This window comes from Poecilia mexicana, unplaced genomic scaffold, assembly GCF_051168715.1.
Source record: "Poecilia mexicana isolate PSO_F unplaced genomic scaffold, ASM5116871v1 scaffold_11, whole genome shotgun sequence".
In the NCBI taxonomy this organism is placed as follows: Eukaryota; Metazoa; Chordata; class Actinopteri; order Cyprinodontiformes; family Poeciliidae; genus Poecilia; species Poecilia mexicana.
This window is the reverse complement of record NW_028263380.1, coordinates 21,644,205-21,651,076: the sequence shown is the minus strand read 5'-3', so window position 1 is coordinate 21,651,076 and position 6,872 is coordinate 21,644,205. Positions and strand designations below refer to the sequence as shown.

The 6,872-nt window shown below is 34.5% G+C and overlaps 1 pseudogene; it reads left to right on the top strand.

Moving 5' to 3' along the window:
• The first annotated feature begins 388 nt into the window (after window positions 1-388).
• Window positions 389-6,028, top strand: LOC106934202 (toll-like receptor 13; annotated as a pseudogene).
• The last annotated feature ends 844 nt before the right edge of the window (window positions 6,029-6,872 follow it).

The following is a 6,872-nucleotide window of genomic DNA, read 5'->3' as shown; positions in this document are numbered from 1 at the left end:
GTTCATCATCTGCAGAAATACGATGGACTGAATTCCACCTACGTTACATTGCATTCACCTAAATTTAAAGGTTTGACAAGGAGAGCACTGATCAGAGAAGCAACCAAGAAGGCCATGGTAACTCTGGAGGAGCTGCAGAAATCCACAATCGAGTTGCAGGATCTTTTAACATAACTGCTGGTTATTGATGCCAGAAATCTAACCGTATTGGACAGGAACCAAGAAAAAACCCGTTACTGAAAGGAAGTCAGTTAAAAACAATATTTAATTTTCTTCACAAGGAAAGTGGTGGTGATAGCATAATGCTTTGGATAACATAAAATAACACTTTTCAAAGCAGTGTCAGAATTAATAAAACGCATATGATTTGTGTACAGGTAAACCCATAATGGAGAACATCACTGATGCTATTTATGGCAGCAGGAAGACCATCTGTGTGATCAGCCGCAGCTACCTGCAGAGCGAATGGAGCTCCAGAGAGATCCAGATGGCCTGGTGCCGGTCGACTGTTGCTTTTAAGTCTTTTTAAGCAGAAAAAAATGAAATTGGCAGCAGAAAGTGGAAAGTTGACTCGGTGTGTCACAGAGCAGAAATCCTGTGAGATTTGATGCTTGGACAAATGTAGTCTTTAGCATTAATGGAGCTTGTCAGATAATGCACGGACCTGGATCTTAGTGGAAAAATATAAAATATGTTGTTTATCTGAAAAAATAAGAATGAATTGAATAAAAATAAACTAAAATGAAAATAAGTATTAGATTATGGAATAGCATAAGTTGTAAAATTTCCATTTGAGGTCGGCCCACAGCACCACTGACCTTGTAACTTCCGGTTTTTAATACTGTAAACTTTTACATTAAGCCTTTCAAATGTATGTGTGTGTTTTTTCCAGGTGATAAATTAGCCAATGATTAATTAAGTTGACTGCGCAGAAAAATGCATTTACCCTGACAATAAGATCAGGTGGTTCACTTTACCTAAATGAAAAACGGCACCAGGGATATGTGGCTAAGCACAATTGTTTTATTAATGCTACTTTTTTTATAAGGTGACCTGACAATATTTGGTGTAACTGATGCTTTTACGGTCAAACTACCCCAGATGCATTGGCTAAAGGTTAGCAAGCCAGAAAAAGTTTGTCATCATATTACCTAATAGTCATGTTGTCCTCCAGGCATAGATGTGAAAACTGCAGTAGGACGATGCGTCAGCAGAAAATGTTTTCCTCGGTTTCTGACATTTGGCGGCATTCTCTTCTCATGTGTGCCTTTTGTCTTTTCTCAAATGTTGCGCTCTCCCTTTGTTTCTTCTCCATTTTTGAACTTCTGATTCCTCTTCTCCTTCTTCTCTGGTGTTTATTGGTAGTTGGCAAACAACAAATTGATGCACTAGTGCCATCAACTGGCATAGAGTTGAATAATTTGTTTATTTATTTATTTTATTTTATTTTTTTGGCCGCACCAGCCCACTGGGAACAATCCCGATACTCCTGGTGGCCAGTCCGTCCTTGCTGGATACTAATAATCATTTTATTGGTTTGACTTTCTTCACCAAATGTACCAGAGGGACTTGTACTCGTTAAGTTATATGCCGCTCACTTGGTATTTGGTCATCATGCCCCATGAGAAGGACTCCAAGCTAAAGAGAGATAAAAGGTGCCAACATTAACATTGTTGGTACCTCAGCAATCCAAGAAATCTATGACTTCATAATCTACTGTAATCAACTTACAGCAGACTTGAAAATGTTGTCATTTTGATAAGCTAACCTTTTTGAACAAACCTAAAACATTGAAATGAAATGAAATGAAATGAAATGAAATGAAATGAAATGAGTACATTGCTATTATTCTAATACAATTTCTCTGTAAAATGAAATGTTTTAGCTTTCGCCTGTTTGATGAGAAGAAGGATGTTCTGATCCTGGTGTTTTTAGAAAACATTCCTGCTCGTCATCTGTCTCCATATCACCGCATGAGGAAGCTGGTGAAGAAGGGCACCGACCTGAGCTGGCCCCAGGCTGCACAACATCCGGGCTCTGCAGGCAGGGGGCGCTCTCACTGAAAACACCGACCTGCTGATTGGTCCAACAGGACAGTAAAAACTTTAACAGCTTTAAACTCACTGAGCTGAATCATCTTCCAATTTAATATTACAGATTTATATAATCAATAAATTAAGATGAGATTTGTTTGAAAACAACATTTGAGCAGGCAAACATTTTTTGTTAAACCCACATTTCTCCTTTAATGACTGATGTAATATTCTAATCGTTAATATCTTGTTTTCATGAGTTGCATGTTAAAAAAATATATAATTACCAGAAATAAAGGTTTGAAAACAATGTCTGTAATTACAATATAGAAAAATAATTCTAGTTTATTAAATATGAGTACATATTTAAAACTAATTAACTACTTATTTTAGTTATTAACATGTTATCTGTTTATTTAACCTTTTGTTCTTTATATATTTCAGTTTTCTTAAAAGTTTTATCATTTGTGTATTTTGTTTTACTGTCTATACTGTGTTGCCCTTCAGGATGTTTATCAAGTCATTTTAATTTGAATTGACCTTTACAGGGTATTCAATAAACGTTTCTAATGAATCATAAAACAACTTAGTTCATTTATATGAAACTGTTTTAATAACCTGCTAGAAAATTATTACATCCTTTGGATATGAGATTGTTAGTTACATTATGGTTTAACACCAACAGTAACAGGATGACCTTTTGTTGACTCTGAAGGTTGAGATCTCAGAGTTTTGATGATTTGTTCCTTTTCTGTTTCTGCCATGATAGACCAAAAGCGCCATCTAGTGCTCGCCCTTCATATTTTGTTTTGCAGGATTTTGTTGTGGACTGTATCCTACAGTAAGCAAATTATTACACAAATAGTCTCTGCTCCAGAAATATCTGGGAGGTTTTTTTGTTGTTGCTGTTGTACATCACGATAAAAAATGTCCAAGGGTGCATATTTATGAGAAAATATCTTCTGTTTTTATTTTCTTGTTTACAAAAAGTAACATTCTGCAAATTATTTAAATTCTTCTTACTCACATTTAATAAAACTTTTTTGACATTACAATAATCAAATCCTTCCTATAATTTTTGACAAAGTTTTTATATGTTTACACTTTTACTGTTATGATTTAATGACTGCCTTCAGGAAAGGTCGAGAAGCTTCCTAGCTATAAGCCTAACCTTTGACTTTGGTACAGACATTATTTATTGTTATCCATCACACAGCTTTTACCAGGGGAAAGTTAAACATGTATATGAAGGTTGGCACACCATGTCCTGGTTGGAGCATTGCATCACTACAGCTGATGCTCATGCTGTTATGTTACACATTAATATTTTATACGATGTGTCCATCACATCCCCTTCGAGGTGTCAATTAGATTTGATCGTATACCTACAACTGTAAATGTAGTTTCCAATCCTGATCAGAAACACCGAGACTGGTCTTCTCTAGCCTAGCTAGCTAGCCTATCATTATGGCTGGTGATCAATTGTTACGCAACAATCCAGTCCTTGTTTCTTTCCCTGTTATGAACCCATAACAGGGTTATGAACCCTGTTATGAACCCACAATAATGTGGGAAGGTCACATTATTGTAGCTGACACAAAAATTAAGTGACCAATCTTGGTTTGAAGAGAGCATCGATAAAAATAGTTTGATGTAACTTCTGCACACTATTTAACAGTCGAGTAGCAATAATGAAAATAACAGGTGTATAAATGAGGCTGATTTTTGTTGTCATTGCAATACAAATATCAAATACTGTGATGATATTTAGGATCTAATGTAGGTCACCTTTAAACTCCTGGCATGGATGGATTTCATCAAAGGTGGAAACACATGGGGGCTTTGATAGCACACAGCCTTTTTGACTGAACAACATGACTTTGATGTTTAGCGCTAGATGCCATTTAGTCTAAATTAAGATACAATCTTTCAACAATTATATTTAGGGAGAGGCCAGTGGAGTATAGAAATGTATAATTAGTGTAAAGATAAATGGAGAAACTATAGAAACTAGAATTTAGTTTGTTATGTAGATGGAAGTTGGAGTGGGACCTGAACTCTGTGGAATGCCTTTATATGTTTTAATGCTTTTTTAATTTTTCTTTTTTTTTTTTACATTTCACGTCTGTAGCTGTAGCCCCCAGTAAAAGAATGTCAGATTTGCATGCGAGATTATTATTTTACATAAAATATTTTTCTGGTTTGCTGCAGTATGTAGTGTGAAATCTCAAATTAAACTTTAAAAATATAACTAAAAATGTTCTTAACTGTTCCACAGTGAGGAAATTCAGATGCAACAGCAGCAAACTGACATGCAACTTATTTTGTTTCTCGTGCTTCACAGTCTTTTCAAGTCAGCCATCTTTTGAAAGGTGACAAGAGTATTTTAAAGCTTGTTAAAACCACACTGAACTTTGCATAAAGAGGAAACTATAAGATAAGATGGGGGGTGCTTTTTTTAGGCACATGTGACTTCTGTTCAAATTTCAAATCATATTCAAAGTTGTATTCAGAATAAAATAACTCATGTTTTACTATTTTAGCAAAGCTGCTTTATTGTAAAGACTGCATTTAATTTTAACAGAAGGTGCGATTTTCTAAAGACTTTGTCTTGACAGACACTCTTTTTATGTTTTTAGTAGTTTGAATTGGTCAGAACCATTAAATATCTAAAGTCCTGCATTTGTTGTGTCCACAGGTAAACCCATCATAGAGAACATCATCGATGCCATTTACGGCAGCAGGAAGACCATCTGTGTGATCAGCCGCAGCTACCTGCAGAGCGAATGGTGCTCCTGAGAGATCCAGATGGCCAGGTGGGGGCGCTGTTTTTAATAAATTCTTTTTAAAAATGTCAAACAGAGTATAGTTTTCTTTGTACTCTCATCATCAGATTTGAGAATTAAAATGAAAATATTTTAGTCTTTTTGGATTTGCTGCTGTTGTTCTATTCTGTGGGTGTGCATCTCAATAAATTAAGATATTATTGAAAAGTGATAACTAGACACAAAGTGTGATTATAACAGTTCCTGTCACATTGTTTTTTCTTCCACTTAACCTTCTTGATACAGCATCACCTAGTTTAGACATAAACCTAAAACCTCCTTGAAGATTGTACCAATGACGGCTGGACAACCAAATAAAACCACTTGAGTTGCAAAATATTTAACAACCTGAATGAAGATGCCTGCGTTTTGAATACTAAGAGGGTCAGGGTTTTGTAAGTAAGCTTATTTAAAATGCATTTGGCATTTAGTTTTTAAATTATGAAATAATTACATTTTTTATATCCTTTCTACATCATCTTAATTATAGTTTAATCGACTTACATCATGTTTTATTGTAAAGTACTGACTGGAGGAAACTAAATAAAGATCAATAACTATATAGATAAAGTAACTATAATATAAACCTGAACTTTTAGCTCAACATAGTATAGCAATAAAATACTTTTGTATCAAAAATTATCTTATGATTTATGATGTGAGACAACGCTGTGGGTATTTGTTTGCTCCAATCAAAGCAATAACAGTTTCCATGGTAACATGAGTAATTAAAATGCTCCTGTACATGAGAATAAATGTATTTTCAGTGTTATTAGAGAGTATGTGGCAGCAAATCATAGCAGCTATAATGTTGTTACTGCAAACACAAAAAAAAACTATAGATTGAAACTACTTGCCATGATTAAACCATTTAAATAAAGTGTGAATTATTATTTAATTTTTACTTCTTTTTTTACATTTTGCAGCTTTCGCCTGTTTGATGAGCAGAAGGATGTTCTGATTCTGCTGTTTTTGGACGAGATTCCTGCTCGTCACCTGTCTCCATATTACCGCATGAGGAAGCTGGTGAAGAAGCGCACCTACCTGAGCTGGCCTCAGGCTGCACAACATCCGGGCGTTTTCTGGCAGAACGTCCAGAGAGCTCTGCAGGCAGGGGGCGCTGTCGCTGAAAACACGGACCTGCTGCTGGACGGACCTGCAGGATGTTGAAAATAGTAACTCAGATGAAAAAGATCCAAATGGCGAGCAATGTATAACTATAAAAAGTCAAGTAACTTTTTTTGTCTTTTATTACTTAAATGTTTACTGAAATTTTTAAAGAACATTAAAAACATAAAATACAAATATCACATAAACAAAGCAGTATATATTAATAATACATTCACAACAAAATGTAAATAATTGTATACTGAAAGTAACTTGTAAAAAAAATTTAACTGTAAATTTTTAGCAGCTTACAGTGCTAAGAAAAAAATTAGTTCAGAAAAAGTGTTGATTAATCTTAACGTTGAGCCACAATACATAATCTTGAGAAATTAAATAAATGCTCTTGCAAAACATGTATGTTTATGTTTTATAAATGCAAAACATAAACCAAAAATGGTGCCTCATTTATGCAAAACAGGTTGCTGAATGCAAAGGTCGAGAACTGAATGTCTTTAAGATTATAACTATGTTATGAATACAATAAAAACAGTGATAACTGTTATTATTATTACTCTCTCATTAAGTAGCTATTTTCTGTCCTCCAAATATGCATAAATGGGAAAACACCCTTTATTCCCCTTGTGAATGATGCATTGCTTGTTGCTGTTTTAGGAACAGGCCTTATTGTTCCTCTTGTTTCTTCCTGTCACAGCAGAGTGGAGCAGAGAAAGCAGAACCAAACATGAAGTTCATATCTGTCACTTTTTACTCATTTTACAGGTTTGTTTCACTTTAAACAGTTTGCACTAAACAGATTTACCAGTTGCCATTTTATTAGCTTAATTTTAAGGCAAATAATTAAGCTCAATAAGTAATTATTAATTACACATTATAATAAGGTAAGTAA